Source organism: Netta rufina, assembly GCF_964035555.1.
Source record: "Netta rufina genome assembly, chromosome: 13".
In the NCBI taxonomy this organism is placed as follows: domain Eukaryota; kingdom Metazoa; phylum Chordata; class Aves; order Anseriformes; family Anatidae; genus Netta; species Netta rufina.
In genome coordinates this window covers 15,176,294-15,195,466 of record NC_140136.1, presented here as the reverse complement: position 1 = coordinate 15,195,466, position 19,173 = coordinate 15,176,294, and positions in this window count along the sequence as shown.

The following is a 19,173-nucleotide window of genomic DNA, read 5'->3' as shown; positions in this document are numbered from 1 at the left end:
CACAAATCACTGCTATTCAAAGAGTCCATTTAAATTACTTTTATACTCTGAATCCCAACTTCCTCAGTTTCACTTCCCCCCTGTTCCCCATGTCCGAATTCCCCAAATGCTAATCAACTAGGTCAAAAAAGTAAGCAGATTATTAGTGCACCGAAGCCCATGTTCTCTTAGTTTCTTCATTAAAAGACATTTGAGTCTCACTGAAGTCAACCAAACTTAAACACGAACCTAAGTGCTGTGGTTAATTTGGGCCTAAATCAACCTGGTTTTACTCAGGATTTAGCTTCAAAACTCTTCAGAAATGTGGGTGACTTTAAGAGAACAGATGGACTTGTCTCAGTGCAGAAATTATAAATAATAATAATGGCAATAGTAATAATTAAAAAATGGACCATATATCATCTTTCTGTAATAATGCCTGTACAAGCCACTTTCAGATTACCAAGAAGACCTTCCCGGAGACATAAAACTCACAGAATGACAGGTGTGGAGGGAGAAGCCCAAACAGCAAAGACAGCAAATGCAGAGCTTAGTCTTGTTGGAGGCAGAAGTGCAAGGGTATTCTGGAGACCTTATTATAACAAGCACTTGTATTCAACCTTAGTGCTATTACACTCTTCACTGAAGCTCTGAAACGGAAATACGGAATTCTGTAATTATTTCCTCGGTGATACCAGACCACGATTCTGATCCTGCAAAGGTTTCTGTGCAGATACAATTTTCCTTTTTCAGGAGTAATGCTCCCTGTTCAAATCTGCTGGACCACTGCCAGGAGGAGCCCAGTCACAGGCACACCTGCGTTCCTGCAGCATCACCTCACTGCCCTGCTTCGTGCCAGCCAGAAGGCAAATCACAAGTCTCATCAGTGGTCTTATCAAATGGGACTCAAAATTCAAACCTGAAAAAGGTAAGACAGCCTCTGCTTCCTCCTGCCAGGCCTTCATTTTAAGTCTGACTTCTCGCACATGGAGGAATTAACCCTTAAGAAAACCCCAACACATTTGTCTTTGATTATACTCTGTTAAATGCAGAACATTTCGAGGAAAATCTGAAGACACAGCCTCTATCGCTTTAATTTTGAATGGGGAAAAAAAAGCGATGTTCCAATTCCTTTCTGTATTCTGAGGGCTTGCTATTTTAACAAACACTCTTGGTATTATTCCAATATTCTGAAATTCTTCATGTTATTTTAATATTTTAAATTTATGCCATGAACCACCACTAAATGTTGATAAATTATGTTGGGACTGTAGTATTTTTTCCCAACAGTCTCCGTGTAAATGTAAATTAGTCATACAAGTCAAAATATGAGTTATGTTCAACTGAAAATAATCATACCTATTGAGCAGTCAAAAAATATTAGTAGCCATTAATAAATAATCCTCACCACATATGGCGATGTCAATCAGCATTATGATTTTGCCCAAATAAAGGGAGTTCGGCGAGGCAGAGCTGCCCACTGAACAGTGGTGCACAAGTTCATCAGTGGCACACAGCAAGCTGCTGGCAGAGCTTGGGGACGCCTCTGACCCCTACCTCAGCTTCAGGTCACCCTTCTCCACACCATTTTAATGTGCTGCACATATGCTTCAATATATACACAGAATGAGTGCTTCAGCTGTGGTAGATCATAGCCCCATTGTGACATTAGCAAATATATTAAAAAAAAAAAAAAAGTTTAAGGAAACATGCTCTTCAGTTGCATAAGCAATTTGTCTGAGGATAAGATTGGAAACCCATGTCTTTCAACATTCACCTCATAACTTCTGTGAGAACATAGAGATTGCATGCAGATCAGTACTTTCTGGTTGCTGGATGAATAATAAAGTTTGTTAACCACGTGTTAATCCTGTATTGACACACACTAATAAAATATCCCTGTTTTTGGTACAAAAAAATACTTCCAGAGGAAAACAAAACACTAAATCTGAAATCGGTGTATCTTCCAGAAACGAGAACTGAAAAATAAAAAATTAAAGTCACGACACCATCTGGTTGTACTAAGGATTTTATGTAGAGTAGTTATGAAGAGAAAAAAAAAAAAAAAGGAAAAAAGGAAAAGAAAGGTCGCTCTCCTAGTAAAGAGGAAAAATATCTAAAATAATCCGTTTATTACAACTGAATTGGCCACAACTTAGAGCAGCTATTTATGTTGCTTTATAAATATGGAGCCTACATTTTAATAAATCTATGCTTGGCAAGTTCTGAGATATTAAATGGTTCTAATCCCATTCTACTTTATGACTAGTTCAAGAAATGACCTCTAGCTAGATCTGGCCTTGTTCTATCATGCAACTAGATTTTTCTTACAGAAAATAAATTAAAAAGGTGTGACCTTGCTGAGGGCTTGCAGAGAAAATGAGGTACATCTTGTCACAAGCAGAAGAGCCTATTTGAAACACGGTTTGTTCAATTTGAAAGGCTGCTGCTTTCCTCAGATCAGAAGTTAAGATAAAGGCAGTTGGATGAAAAGAGGAGAAACATTTCCAAGAGATGAAATTAAAGAGCTACACTGGGAACCCATTCAGCGACACAGTGCCTTTTTGTGCGCCGACTTATCTAGGACTCATCAGCCACACCTCGTCCCTGTGCGCGGGGCGCACTCTTCACTGCGCACACAAAGCCTGTCGTGTAGGGAGACGATGAAACCGCTGGCGGATAGGCATCAGAGGACACTGACAGCAGCCCGGCCTCACATGGCAGGCCCCGAGCAACCCACCCAAATCTCCCACGCTGTGCACGGAGAACCAGCGTCCTTGTGCCTCCCGATCGCGGCAGCTCTCGTGCTGGGAAGCTCTCTTCTGGTGGGAAATCTCCTCCAGCCATCAGTACACATGTCACTGATGGGAAATGTCCCCAAATGCCTCACGCAAGCCTCTGTGTATCAAGCAGGGTGCAGAACAACCCCACACAAAAGTGGGGATTTTAAACCCAGCACGGCTTCACAGCCGTGCTCGATTTCTGGGTCATTTGTCCTGCTAAACGTCGGCAGCAATTGGTACAACACCGCCTCGACAGAATAGCATTTGTGTCCAAATCCGAAGAGGTGCATTTCATAATTTCCCTCCTAGCAGCAATTAATTCCCTTTCTCACAAGAACAAAGATATGAAGAGAAGGACTTACAAACACATCTGGCTTATTGCTCTACCTGGATTTTCTAAAGAATTAGCAGCAAAAGAAAATAAGATGCATCTTTGTTATTGGGGAACGCCCTTTTCTTGTGTTGCATTAAAAGCTCCCAGCAAATCCTCCACGTGTGAAGGACATCCTTGAAGACAACCAAGCTGAGGAGTGGTGAGAAGGGGAGGCCATGAGGCATTCCTGGACCACCACCTTCCTTAGCACTGCCCCCCCGGGTTGCTCGTCGGCCCCACGGTGGGCCAGCAGCAGAGGCAGGCCCAGGCCTACCTCAGGCTGCAGCCACGCTGTGCCCTAGCCTGCAAGACCAGCGGCTCCCTGTGAGCTATGAAGCCTCAGAAAGTACTGAGGCAGGCTCTTTTAAACACATGGGCTCTTTTCCTTGCCCAGAGAGGCCCCTGTATTGGCTACGACCTGCCACAATGCCACCAAGGAGCCTGGCATGGCGGCTGCAGGATGCACGCCCTGGCCAGGTTTTGCTCCTCCTGCCCCTTGCCCCCAACTTAGGCACAGGTGGGATGGATCTCACTGAGATCTTCAACAGCCAAGCTCACCTAGATGGGTTCCTGCAGTTCTTTTAGTGGCGTTAGTCCCAATTTGAAAGGTTCCTCATTGCAAGCTTTAGGCAGACAGCTTTAAAGAGCGTAACAGCAGATCTATACTCTATAAAAGACTGCCTAATCACAGCAGCTGAGTAAAACCCAGCGCATGTTGTACTAATTTATATAACCAAAAGCAGTTTAATTTTGCTTGTTTAGAAGAAAACCTGAATGTGAACAAAGCATTTGGTAAAGTGACAAGTGGAATTCCAAACAAGAAAGACAAATATTTCCTCCAGAGGCGAAACCTACTGCAAAATATTAATCTCTCCTTCTACACATCTTCACATGTCTTTGGTGAAACACCTGTCTGGAATTGTTAATAACAAATATTTTTTAAGGTTTACACTTCAAAGCCAGTACTGCAATGTCAAGCAGTGTAAAACTTTTGAAGTAGTTTTAGCTAAATACTTCTGTGACAACTGTCTAACTCAATTTGTCTTAGCTGACTCTTTTCTGATATTATAAAAACCTAAGAAAGACCTGGTTATCAGCCAAAAAGGTAAAAATTTGAGGGTCATAACTACTAAATTGTATGAATCAAACATTAAAAAAAAAAAAAAATGTAGTTGATTCAGAAAATGATTGATGCCCTCTGGAACAGGCTGCCCAGGGAAGTGGTGGAGTCACCATCCCTGGAAGTCTTCAAAAGACGTTTAGATGTAGAGCTTAGGGATATGGTTTAGTGGGGACTGCTAGCGTTAGGTCAGAGGTTGGACTCGATGATCTTGAGGTCTCTTCCAACCTAGAAATTCTGTGATTCTGTGATTCTGTGATTTCTGAACTTCAGCTGAACAATGCTTTTTTTTTTTTTTTTCCTAAAAGGATCAAAAAAACAATATTCCACGCATAGGAAAGGACAAGAACACTTCAATAATCCAATGAAACCATGATAACCCAAACATAACAGCATTACAAAATGAGTATATTATGTCCTACTTGTTTAGCACAGTGAAATGGTTGTCCTTAACATGGCAAAAGATACAGATTCAAAATAGGAGGCTGCTAAGATAGGCCGTATACTTTTAATTACTGAACAACTTTGCACTGCAGGCAAGTATTAAGGCTAGAAAAGGATGAGAGAAAAGGAAAAGAACTGGAGGAAGAGGAAGGCAAAGAAAGCAAGCTGGGGCTGATGAATCAGAAAAGTTCTGAGAATTACTCACAATGTGATAGGAAAAAAACCAAACACACACACACCAAAAAAACAACTAAAAAGGTCGAGCTGACCTCGAGACTCTAAGTCGGGCTCTTGAAATCCTAAATCATACAAAGCGCCATGACTTCAAGGCACACAAACATAAGAGGATTAAGGTAAGTGTCCCACCTAAAAGCCTGAGAAAACAAAGATTAGTTTTAAGTACTGAAAAGAAACACAAATTCATACGGATGCTCCATGTGCAGGAAGAATAATCGTTAGGATGTATTAAGAGCCCACTCAAATAAGCACCATGTAACATAAGGCAAAACTCCAGGTTTGATTGCCACCTTCTGAGTGCAAATATACTCATGTCAGAACTTCACAAACATTACCGACTTAACAGATTCAAAACCTATTGAAGTCAGAGGTAAGTTTCTCATTGACTTCAGTTAGCTAAGACCCTCTGTTTAGAAAGATTAAGTCAAGACAAATATAACTATTCTTTCCAGGGGAAAGCAGTGAGACGGCTGCTCCCAGCCCGCGGTACCTACCTGACCAACTGCAGCAACACCCCTACCAAGCGAGCCACGGCGCAGCAAAGACTTCTCCTGCAGTTAAACACTAAGAAACAGACTGTGCTCCTTACGCTATCAGGCTCTCGGTCATATTTACATTTACCCTACATTTATGCTAGTGGAAAAAGAGATAGCAATGCCCTTTGAAGGATGGCATTAGTTCTGGATGTTATTCTACAAGTTTGAACTGTGGTTGTCATATCTTGACCTTTGTACATCAGGCACAGGAGATGTCAAATGAAATTTAAGCAATCACTCTGAATTCTGCACTCATTTTCATGTCAGAGGATATTTAAAAACCAGCAGTGCCATTGTTTATGCACCTACTAGATGGAAAGAGAAGCACTGTGTGTTTGACGGACTGACCAGCTTTCCACCAGCCCACACAACTTAAATAAATTCTTGTTAATTGAAGACATTAAAAACTTGGAAAAAATCCCATTTATCATCTTGTTATACATCTGCTGGAAGGAGTCACCGACTTCAACCCCTTTCCAGCATTACTGAGCACTTGGAGTCCCTCAAATTCAATACAATTCAGTAAGAGAGAAACCTGGAACAACCTACCAAGCACATGCTAATTTCTGAGATTGCTTCGTTGGGTAAAACGAAAGCTTACATCTTTGTACTATTAGAGTCAAAATGCCTCTACTGAATCCGCTTAACTATCTATTTGAGCACAAATACAAAGTTAGGGATCTGGGAAAACCCTATGCCTTCCCAAGTATGTAGTCCAGTAAAATACTGCGAGACAAGCCTCTCGCCAAGAGGTCCCTTCTGAAGGCGTGTGGGTGTGGGCAGGGCTCTGCAGCTTCACCGGGGGCACAGGGCTGGGCAGCCACCCCGCTGCACCACGAGCTGCGGGCCCACCGCTGCCAGCCCTGCAGGAACCAACAAACCACGCTGCTCCCAGAAAAAAACAGGGCAAGCAATTAAGTGCTGTCAAGTCAACCTGTTGTCCTGAAGCCAGTTAACGGGGGGAGAAAACCCCTGTTAGTTCATACTTCATTCTTTGCACTGATTATTTTAAGAAAATAAACCTATAATGCTAGCAAGATTGTTTGTAAGCAGAATTCTAGTTTTTAAAAAGAATTTGATAGAGCCTTTGGTCAACATGCCATGAGCAGATCAAGACAAGTATAGCTCTAGTGGCCAAGATGACCAGCCACTGCAGGTTTGTCATTTTGATTTAGTAAGAAATATTTTTGTCTATAGGCCCAATACACAGCAGCCAGAACTTAATGGCAACTTTTTTTCAGGAGGGTTTCCTACTACTCCTCTGAAAAAAAGTGACTGCTATTCTCCTCTGCATGAGAAGCAAGTAGCTAGCACCCAACTCTGACAGCCGTATGTCTTCAAGGCGTGCAGGTTGCTCTCCAGGTAAAGGGAGGAGGGGGAGGCAGATACAGAACTCACCAATTTCTCATAAAAATGAAATAATTCACCAAAATACATACATCCCATTTTAAATATCACACCAAATCCTCCTGCTTGGTTTTTGGATGATAGCTTGAAACACATTCAAAACAGACTACTTTCAATTTCTTTCATTGTTAACATTCCCCAGAATGTGTGTGAAAAGTTACCAAGTTGAAAAGTTCTGTCCACTGAAATCTAGGGCTCCGTTTAGACAATACCGGTAATTATCCGGAGATCACTTTGATCATGTTTTCATCCCAACAGAAGCAAAATTCCCACCAAAGCCCAAAGTAAGGTTACTTACAGGACATGATTTTCATCGTGTCGCAACAGATAAACGCCTCCATAACTCCATGAGGACGCGGGACAAGCCGTGGCACCCCACGGCGGCCTCTCTGAAAGGAACCCATGGGGCTTGGGCCCCGTGCCCGCAGGGCTGACCTGGGGGCCACGGGGCCGTGGCTCTGCCCTCCTGCCACCAGCGGGGCCGCAGCGACTGCTCGCATGGCCTCAGTAGAGAAACCCCCAAAGGAAAGCGGCGGCAGAGCTATTGACCACGGCAATGCTACGGGATGAAGCGGCAGTGACAAGATGACATTGAGAGTCTGACACTGTAGATCACCTCAGAACCATATCAAAATGACTCCCGGTTATCAGATCTAGATGACAATGAGACTCCGGCATCACTGTCATCTATCCTGAAAAAATAAATAAATGGTACATGCCACTAGCCACGGGAATGGATGGCGATTACAGATCTATTGTAGCAATGCTGCTATTGTAAGGGTTGCTCAGGAGCTTTGGTGATTAACTCAACCTCAGACTTATGCCATTTTCTTTTTTGATTATTAAAAAAAAAAAACAAAAAAAAAAACTCATCAACGCTATATTTAATCTAGCAATATTCCTCTTCCAATCACACAACAAAGTGCTGATGAGACAACTCAACAATCCCAATTACACAGTAACAAATATTGAATTAGCACACTTAATTCTGAATATGCAGAAAGGATGCACCCACCCCTCTTCGGGCAGGTAAACCGGGTACCAGCTTGAAAACCCGCAAAGTGCCCTGCCAGGGGTAGCCCAAGCACTCCTACATGCAGGCATTGGGCACAGACTGCCCGCCGCTGGCAGCCCTGGGCCACCCTGGGACAACGCGTGCCAGCCCCGGGTCCCCACGGGTCGGCTCTCCTGCAGGAGGGGAGCAAAAAGCAAGTGGTGCTGCTGACCCCAAGTGCACGGCACATCAAGAGGGGCGGCTGCAGTGCTTTGGGACAGAGAGCAGCACTATCCCATAGGCAAAGAAAGAGCATGTCCATGTAGGAACGGGAGAAAATATACATATATTTGCCTTTTAAAAATGGTACTGGATGTGAAGCTGCTTTTTTCATTTAAATTAATTTTTACCAGAGCACTGTTGTAACTGCTGTCCAAACTGGTTTTTGTTTTGCCAGAAAAAAGCACTTACATTTATATTTTAAAGGAAAATGAGCTGCTTCAGACTGACCAAGTCATTTGTCTCTTACTGTCACACTTATTTTTCTGTTCCTTTTCCCTTTCATTAAAATCATACATAGAAACTACAAGCTAATGAAACAATGATGAACATCTACTTCAATAACACGGAGAATTCTCAAATGTGCTTTGTTTGTTTTGTTTTTTTCTGCAAAATTAACATATTAGAGACTATTTACCACTGTACAAAATTCCTTTCTTTATTTATGAAAGCTACATCTTTACTATCATGATGTGAAGTGAAAAGCCTCCTGTACTTGTTGCATACAATTAAGCCGCAACAAAAGCCAGCCCAAGCCATTTCACATTTCATAGGGCTGCAATTATTCTTTAACTGTTAGAATATGCTGTCCCCCAGGAGCTAATTACAGAAAAGCTCTCATCACACACAAGAAACATACAAACAAATCCTTCAAGCACAAAGCAAATGTTCAACATTAAAGAGATGCATTCAGGAAGTCACACCAATCAGTTTGGTTCAGCTAATTACTAATCTGATTTCTGGAGTAGTTGCATTAGATAATTATGATGCCCATTCACAACTTGAAAGCCAGGTCTTTGACTGATTATAATAAAGATCTAGGACTCGGAATAAAAGTAGGAGCAAAGTACGGAGCACACATCAGAGCAGGGCTGACAACGTATCTGCTTATTGCACTGGTTATTGAGGACCCCATCCAGCGTTTGCCAAACCCAACAGGAATATTTTCCAGTTTCACTTCTAACTTGATCAGACCTGGACCGGCACTAAGGCACAGCTTTGCTTTGCAAACCAGAGTCACCAGGTGTCCAAAACAGGTCTCTCGATGCTGCTGTCCCCTCGGAGTGCCAGGCTGAGCTCCTCAAAGACTGATCTCACTAGGCTTTAACTTAGGTTTACCTGCTTTCAGCCTCTCCAGGGCTTTTTTCTTGCTCCAACTATGGCTTTGGTGGCTTTGGTTTCCAGTTACCCAGCACCAGGTGAGAACCTACCATCCTCTAGTTCTTGTTTCGGACCTGACTGAAGCTCTAAGCGATCACGTTGTAGCTGGGAGCTCAGAGACTTGCCAAAAATGTGTTTGCTGAAATGCAGCTTTATAGGAAAAACATCACTCTAGCTAGAGGTCTGATCAAACAGATATAGCAGGTTCCTTCAGCAGCCCAACCCAACGCTCTGCTCCCCTCAGAGGGATTTATGACGAACAAGGACACGAGCGTCCCATCAGCCACACGTTTATGGCCACGACTCCCTGCAGATCATTGCGAGAATACAGCAGCAAGCCAGCAGGAATTAAAACTTCTCCCTGGGGTACAGCCTTGCACGTTTTGCACCACCCGGCTTTCTTTCTACAAAGCTGTTTTTATGCATTACAGACAATACAATAAACTGTGGAAATTAACCTCTCTTCTCTGGCGTTATCATGTACAATACCTGGATTTCTGATGAATGCATGGTGGCATTAAATAAGAATGCAATTTGAACAAATGCTGAACTTTAAACAGGTAAACTGGCTTCAGCAGTGCACACTGAGCCATCCTTTGCCATGCTGGGGCAACAGCAGTGATTCAAAACACATAGTTTAATTAAAAACCTAACCCACACAGCAGTGTCAGCTGGAAAACTCAGGGTTTGTCGCTGTTTAAAAACTCGAGTGAAATACAATTCACATTCAGACTGGCACTTCTCCACTTCCTATGCAAAATCAGGCAGAACCACACGATTACATTGTTTGCGCGCAGGCACGCTGGACACTTTTAAAGCATTAAGGTGAAAGGGATTCTTTGCTCTTGTTAAACTAAGTGAATGAGAGTTGCAAATCTGTATTTCAAAGTCAATAGGCTACAATATTTAGAGGTCTGCCATATGTGGTAGCTTAAAATTCAAAACTGAACGAAAATTGTGTGGGGTGGAAACTAATGTTATGGAATCTGAACCAAGGCTACATTTATATTTCACTTTAATGCTCCGGCTGTTTAATCAAAATATGAATAAAAGGTCTAAAAGACCAACACGCAAAAATATCATAGTTCTGGAATTTAGCTTTAGCTTCCTATTGTCAACCAATTACTGTGTAATTTTTTCCCTGTGACTGAATAACTAACTGTTAGCAAATAATGAAAAGGCAATTACAGCAGAGCTTTGTTCATATTACCCTCTTCATTTTATTCAGGCTATAATTATTGTCAATGCTGGAGGCTTACTGTACCATGTAAGTGGCACCAGGGAAGAAAATGGAATGGGCTGGTGCATGGAAAATTGCAAATGTCACAGCTACCTTCATCATCACCGTTGGACTTCGGAGATTAAAAAAAATAAGCAGCAAAAAGCTCTCCATGTGTGTTTTGCAAATTCTTTACCTCAAGCTGTTGCAATGGCTGCTGAACTGGTAGAAGGGGGAAAATTCAAGTACCATGTTTGTTCTTTTTTTGTTGTTCTTAGCCTCCCCTCTCCGCCCCCTCCCCAACATTTTTATTACTATTTAATTCCCAGAGGACACTTCCTTTTTGCCACAGTGTGCCTGGAAACAAACTCACAGAAATATCCTTTTAGCAGTGCTTCTCATTAAGGATGTCCATGCTGTTCTGTAACGGAGAGTGGCATATAAATGATGTATTTTATGGGGTTTGATCTTTACTTCTTTGCCACAGACAGACACATCCCTACAAAAATGAAGATTACGACCCGTATGCACAGATGCAGTGTGCCACATTTACAGCCTGTCATTGACCATTTATAATGCAGTTTCCCTGGGCTTCTAGTCTTTACCAGCAATGATGGATACAAATCAGAAATGTGCTATTTCATTTGCACCTTTTTGAGAAATAAACAGTGTCCCTATGCCTCATTCACATTGTTTTCCTCGTTGTGTTGTTTACGAGAGAACCAATACGCTAACATTGCCTTTACATACCTACTCAGATTTCTTTCTTCTTTTTTTTGGTCATGTGAGTTTGAGGTTAGTCTGACTATTTTAAGGCGGTTTGATTCAGGAAGAGTTGAGATTGATATTACTGGCACCCCACGCCTGCCTAGCTTTAATACTTTAATTCCATTTCCTCCAGCATGAGCTCCCATCGATGTGCGCCTGTCCCACCAAGCAGCCGTAGCCTCGCGCCGAACGCCTGGCGCAGGAGCCCAGCCCAAGCAGCAGGGTGCTGTGCCAACATCAGCAAGCCCACGAGCCACACCGTGGCCCCACGCTCACTGCCTGCCCTCCCACGTGCAAACTGAACCTGGGAGAGCAGGAGCTGTGGCACTGCACACAAGGACGGGTCCGACGCTTCGTCTCCTGCAGCGTGACGGCATGTGCCGCGAGGCATCCGGGCACCTGGTGAGCGCCCATAAAACGCCAGATGCCTTAATGGAGTAAGAGCATTTCAGATATCCTATGGAAGCCGAGTTCAGTTCTTGGTTTAATTCATCATCCGTAGAAAAATCAACGGTTTATTTTCTTATATATATTTTATTTTAAAAGTAATAGTATAGCTGGGAAATGTGAGTAAAATCAATTGCATACAGCCGGCACGATAAGAACAGCTCCCTTTTTATACATTTTCCCTGGCAATGCTTTGGGACCTTTGTGGTCTGTGGTCATTTTTCAGTTCTCTGTGTCAACAAAAACAGACTTTTCAGCTCCAAAAGGAATGCATCACACATTAAATCCTTACCAAATTTAAGTCTACTTTGTCATTTTTCAGATCCTGAATAATATCATAAACTTTTGGGATTACAGAAATAATAATGACCAGAGCCCAGGCAATTTAAGCCTGCTGTGCTAATCACAGAGTAAAAAGTCCTTTATAATAACATCTATATGCTAGAAAAATACAGATCTTTCAAACCATCCAAAACCTCGCTTTCCATTCCCTGCAACAACGCGGAGGACATTACTGAGATAATGACGCACATCCTTCAAGCCATTCCGTTCACGTCCCAACACATATGAAAAACAATCCGATCGCTTTAAAAAAAATCACTGTTTCTTAAAAACAAAAATCCTGATTTATTGAAAAACGTAGTATGATGTCAGTGTGAATTAATGTTTCCCATAGGCATACTAATAAGCTCCATGACATAATAACTTGTTATACTACACCAGTGGGACCTTAAAATTATTCCAAAGATAACATAACACAACACTTGAAGCAGCAGGAAACTTCCAGCATGCTTTTAGATGTTTTACAGTGTTACTAATCTTTGAATTGCTTGGAAAAACTGAAAGGAAACAGAATATTTAAAATTGGAAGCACTGCAGTTAGAAAATGACTCCATTCCAAATTCCAAGTGCGCACAGGAGATTAATGTCAATGTAAGAAAAAAAAATAGCAGCAGAAGGGGGGAAGTTATTAAATGCACTTTCTAGGTTGGACATGTGCCTTTTGGTAGTCCAGTGCAAATCTGTTTTTATTTGGCCGAGTTAGGAGGGTTTAAAAGAACAGACTTGCACACACACCAATTTCTTATTAATGAGAAGAAGTCGGCCTTATTTATTAATTTGCTAATGCAACTTCAGGCAGTGATTGCCCAGCACCAGTGCTGGGACACGCCAGGGAAGAGCGGCAGGGAGGGCTTTGGCAGGAAGCCCCCCACACCAGGCTGGGCACCGGGCACACTGCAGGCCACCAACTCCCTTGGTTTAGCAACACGCTCGCCAGGGCTAAATGTTTGAAACAGAGCCCCCAGACTAAGTGGTGGGCTTCTCGAGTGATACCCTCAGCTCCTTGCTCAAGCTACCAGAGGTGCTGGGGGGTTACTAGGCAAAACACTGTGGTGTGAGGCGCTGAGCACAGGCAGCAGGTTTGCCTTTGCCAGCCGGGCACCGTTTGGTTTTCCCAGTTCCAACAATTATGGCTCTGTTCGTCTCACACCACCTTTGCTGCCTTGCCCCTCTTACCCAGCTCCTTGCTCTTCATTTGGCCTCCCCACCGCTTCTCCCCGGCCACGCGGAGCCACGTGCTGGGATGCTCTGCTCGGCATAATTTTCTTTCCTGTCTTAAAGGAAAGCACATTCCCGGCCGCTGCTTCCAGCTGAACCGTACGGCCTTCGACCAATGCTAGAAATGAATATTCCATGCAAAAAATGTTAACCTTTGATCCAGACACATCCCTGCAGTAAGTGATCCTGTTGTGCTGCAGCCCTTTGATCACTCGCACAAAAATTGGAACCATTTGCAAAAGTAAAGCCTGTGATTTGCACATAAACCAGAGCTGGCTTACAGAGGGGCTGCGCTATCCGGGCGCGGGTCTGGGAGTGTCTGCACAGCCCCAGCACCACCGCCAGTCCCTTCGTGGGCCAGAAACGCTGAGCCCACGTCTCCAGGCTCAAACTCTCAGGAAGAAAGCGTGATGGGGTGTGCGAAACAATAAATCGCCCCGAGCCAAGCGCAGGGAGGGATCTCGAGTTACTGGGTACCACGGGATGGGGAAGCAATAGCAGCGACGAGAGCCACATCAGCCATGAAAGATTCAGTTTCCTATTCATCCCCTGAACGGTTTCGACATCATGGGAATCTACAACAACCGTGTGAAACCATTTTCCACAGTGAACCTAGAACACCTGGTGAGCCCTTTGTAGTCCCTGCCAAGTAACTATCTTTAAAAGGAAGGATAAACTGTAATCTGGAAATGTCAGATACAGACCACTACTGCTACAATAGCGAGGCGCAGGCAAGCAGAGAGAAGAGGTGCGGGGGAATGAATGCTTTGGGCTAGATAAAGAATGAGAGGGAAAAAAACGGAGAAAATGATACGGAAAGGGAAATAATTTAAGAGTATGCAAAGGCCACCACAGGATTGAACAAACACAGTAGCACAGGGGAACAGAGGGTGATACAACAGTAATTTTGAAATTAATAGTATTCCCACGATCCACAGCAGAGGATGGAAAAACAAACTACGAACTGAAGTACAAGATGGAAGGTTTTCCTGCTTTTTTTTTTTTTTTTTTCCTTTTTCCAATCATCATATAGAAGAATATAAAACTGATATATCAGTGAAAAACTTGTGAGCCCTGCACCAGGCACAAACTGAAGATGTTACCTTATCTTGAAACTTTTGTAATGCAAAGAAAAATAAAAGTCTATCCTGCATTCTGGTACCGTGCTCCTTTATCACTTACAAGAGACATGAATGGGGGAGAAGAGGAAAAAAAACTATTTGAGGAATTTGGCACAGTTATTTCAGAAGAAGGACACAAATTCCGTTTCCTTCCCTGAGAAGCAAAACAGCCTCGTCAAGAGCTCTGAACACAACACAGAACTCCTGTCAGGACGCTGATGAATTTCTGGTATCTGAAATGACAAATGGGTATTAAACTTAAAAATAAATAAATAAATAACACTAGTTTTGTATCTATTTAATAAAAGACTACTTTGATACCAACTTTTTGTCCATATGAAGCACCACCACATAAGATTCCCACCCTGATGGAAACCCTGCACCAAAAAGGTTTACAGCAATTTTTAAAACGTTTGTTTGTTTTTTTGTTTGTTTGTTTTTGATATCTACACAAAACCTGAGTTTCTTAGAGTTTCTTAGAGTCTTCTTGCTGAAAGTTTCATATTGCCTGTCTGCAGATACGTTGCTGCTCAGAGAAGTTTTTGCCAGCCTCTGCTAACACTACGAACTATTTTCATGTGAAAGGGACTGCACGTCCCAGCTGGCTGTGAGCAGCCACCACTCGCTACCACGCACAAAATCAGACCACAAGCAGAACCTACCCACAGGCACAGTTCAAAAATTCCCTTTGGAAAATGGACGGAACTGAAGTGGTGGGGACCGTAAATGCTCTAATTCAGGCTATTTCAGGTCACCTGATGAATATTATATCATATTTTCACTAGGATTTTTTTTTTTTAATAATTGATTTTTGTTTAAAAAAGTGAAAACCCATAACCACACTGGCTTGTAGCCTAACTGGAAGGGTGAGCACGTTGGTCACTTTGTGAGTAGAGGCGTTACTAATAACTAACATGAGCTTGACCTAGCTGGACTTCTGATGTCAACTCTGACAGGTGTACGAGACCACCAACACCTCTCTGTTGATACACGTTCCCCTAAGTGCAGTCTCTTATTCTCAAAGCTTCTGTTTTTGCATGTCAAAGTGACATGGCTTGGCTCTTAGGAAGACCAAATAAGATGCAAGTGACAATTAAAAGATATGTGTAAGCTAACTACATGCCGGCTATTGTCAACTGCGTTCCGATGGTGCTGCTGAATGAGGAATCAACCACGTAATCATGAGAAAGATCATGAGAAAAGTTACGCTGTGTGTTAAACATCGAGCCTTTGTGATGCAGGTGGCGTATCTCACAACACCGTTTCTGCAGGCCTGCTCTTCTCGGGGCAGACACGAGCATCAGCACGGCTTGATACAGCAGATGATAGGTGATCTCATGGGCTGCTCTAATTTTTCATCATTGATTTGCTGCAGGATACACGGTGAGTATCTTCAGGATTTAGATGGTTTCCATTTGTAAATATTTTTAGATAAAAGAGTCCTAAGCAATTATAGATCTAACCTCTCAGTAACAAACCCATCTTGCAGTCCAGTGAAAAAAGCATTAATTTTCCTGATAGAAAGTTATGGGTAAGAGAATAAAGCACACTAAAGGCTCCCTCGGCATATCTTGTCACATTTCTAGAGACTGATGCCATAAGGGTCTCATTCAGAACTCCCTGATGGTGCTGCAGTTTTTCTTACTCATGTCTTCAGATTTGGGAATTAAATAAGACCTTAAAGGGAAAACTTCTGAGGGGACCCTCACCAACACAGCTGTGGCAGGCTGAAGGAGGAAGTTCTTGTCTGAGGCAGGCTGGGACAAAACAACAACAAATCCATGAAAATAACTGCAGAAAAACCTAACAATTAATGGCTGCAGGTATCAGACTTGGCTCTTACACCAACATATTTCCACAGCAGCAAAGGAAGCCACAAGAGAGCAGAGAGGACACATTACGGGTCTTTATCAGCACAACATCAATGTCACGGCTGCCTGCAATTTTGAGACTGGACTTGAAAGCCCAAGGTGAACACGCCTCCTCTTCACTTCATTGAAAGCTGTGCCTCTCCTAATCCTGGGGGGCCAAAATAGGCACAGGTTAAAGTCTCAGCAAATGACCCAGGTAAAGGCTATTTAAATGGAATATGCGTTTGGGTCACAGTCCTGTTTGTAGGTCTGGTACGACAAGACACTGCTGTGACAGGAGAGCCCCATGTTACGCTGCTTCGCCTAACGACGAGTTATGAACAGGCTTTAAATTGGTGCAGATGTCATTTTGGGTGGCTGAAATGGGGATTATTTGCCAAACCCTCGGATCAAGTCAAGAGCTCCTTATCCAGTCCATTACGGAAGCATCACTTCAGTTACCTGAATATGCTAAAAATGGGATCTTTTTTCTGGTCATTACTGAGAATGGAGAGGAACAATGAGAAATACAGAAAAGAAACCCCAAACCCACAGGCTCCACGTCCTTGGGATTTTGTGAAAAGGAAAACAAAATACAAATGAACATACATATTTAACTAAAACACCAGCAGTTTGGAAACTTTAAGTCTTGATTATGTCACAGAAGCAAAATGAGCAACTGACCAAGGTTTATGTCTGTGTTTTGGCTGCAAATGCCCACATTGCAAATACCTGAGGTGGGAGGTGGGCACCGGAAGGGATGGCACTGAAAGAGAGCAGCATAAAGTCATTCATAAAGCAGTTCCCTCTGCAGACCCCACAGCAAGTCCTTCCTTGTGCAAGATTTGGAGCGAGAAGGGCACTAAGGTCTTCTGTGCTTTCTTCTGGAAGAGCCCTGCTCTCAGCTACTCTGCCTATCCAGTGCCTGATAACGGGATGTAAAGAAACCAGCCTCTTAAGTGATTATATTGGGCATCCTAAATAAAACTCGAGCTCTCTACCCATACCCGACCAGTTACGCTCCGTCCCACCAGGAGATGATGTCACAGACTGACACACAAAAAGAAACGTCACGTTTTTTCTTTCTCAAGTACAACCATCAAGGTGCAAAGGCTTCAGCACTCTCAGGACCTCGCACGTGTACTCTACGGACACACACACATCAGTGTTTTAGCTCAAATTATTAGTATGCTTTAGAAACACCCCCCAGTATGCATGCTGTACCTCATGGAGCCGTACTGGAGGGCATGAGCTAGATGCCTTTTGGGAAAAACTAAACTAGAAAGTGCACTTCAGGACTGCAGCCAAACGAGGACAAGCAAGCAGCCACCCAAGAGCGTGCAGTGTGGGCTTAGCATGCACAGCTCCAGCTGCTTTGTGCTACAGACCCACAGTCTGGTTCACATTTCTTGCAAACTCATGCATAACCCTGGAGAAAGGTCCCTGCATGTAGATACTGAGTTATCGCTGAACGCGTTTTAATGCACTTTTGCAAAAAAATACACAAAAAGACCAAAGTGTGTTAATTGCCTTCTGTACATACAAGAATCTGGTCTCTCCTACAAATAAACTGATGTTAGTATTTGAAGCCTGTGGCGTGTAATTAAAAACGTCTAATTCACCCAAAACAAGATTGCCTCAGTGAAAGCTTGTCACCTTCTATATGGGAAAGTCATACATTATGTATTTTTTACAGATTTATCTTTGTTATGCAATGAGGAATGGTTTAGAGATATATAGGAAACATGCATTCAGTTTCTGTGATTTAGGGTTGCTACAATTAGCTGTCAAAAATAACTTCTGCTATTTCCCAAAACACCAGAAGAATCTGAGACCAGGCCTCCTTGATAGAGCAGAAACAAAGGGGATTCGTTCGCTTGTCTGTCAAGAGAAAAATCTCCCACCGTTCTCTGAGAAGTTGTGCAGGGGAAGAATGTGCATTTTAGGATTTCAACTTTAAGAGAGAAGGCAGCTTGTTAAAAATTACAGTAATAAACCATGCATTTATAAACAGATCCTAGTTCAACATTCGTACTGGAGAGGACAAGGGGTTCACTGGATACAGAAGCACTTTCATGTTATTATTCACAACAATGAACAAAATGAGAAAAAGGAATCCGTATGGAAATGGACACAATATATTCATGAAATATCACTACTTTGAGAAACTGGTTTCAGAGGGCATCTTTAGCCATGGCTTTCATTTAATGGAGCAGGTAGTACCTCAGTGCTCTAAGTCGCAGAATATTATTTTATTTAGATGGCTACAAAGGCCCAAAAGTGACATGAGATAAAAAATATCATGTCTCTTTCCTTAAGGCAAATAAAGGTCACAAAACAACATTTAATTACCCACTCTTCTAACATTTTGAAGTAAAACGGTACTACTCCTGAGTGAATATATAGGAACCAAAACCAAGTAAGACACAAATGGCAATTATTTCATGTTTCTGAAGAAAAAACAAATTTTTTTTTCAAAGGGAAATCAACTCCCCTTCCACATACTCCAACTGGCCTTGGGATTTTGCACTAATGCTACTGCAACCAGGTAGTTAAAATTTTGAATGTGAATATTATTTAAAAAATCAGTGATTAAAACATTTTTCCAGCTGTTTTTTAAGGTTACTGGTTCTTACGTAAGACTGATGTAAAGTTGGAGCTGAGCATTTACTTAATTGTATGCTTTGTGAAATGAGGAAAAAAAAAAAGTAATGTTTGAGAAGAAACCAAGCCAAACAATGTCACCTTCCCTACCCAAAGCAGCATTCAGTAACATCATGTGGTGCTCCCTTCTCTGCTGGCAAGTCTCTAGGAAAGGGTGCAATAAGAAGATATGCTCCTGGATGCTTTTTTAGCTTGGGAGGAACCAAGCAACACACACTCTGTCATACCACT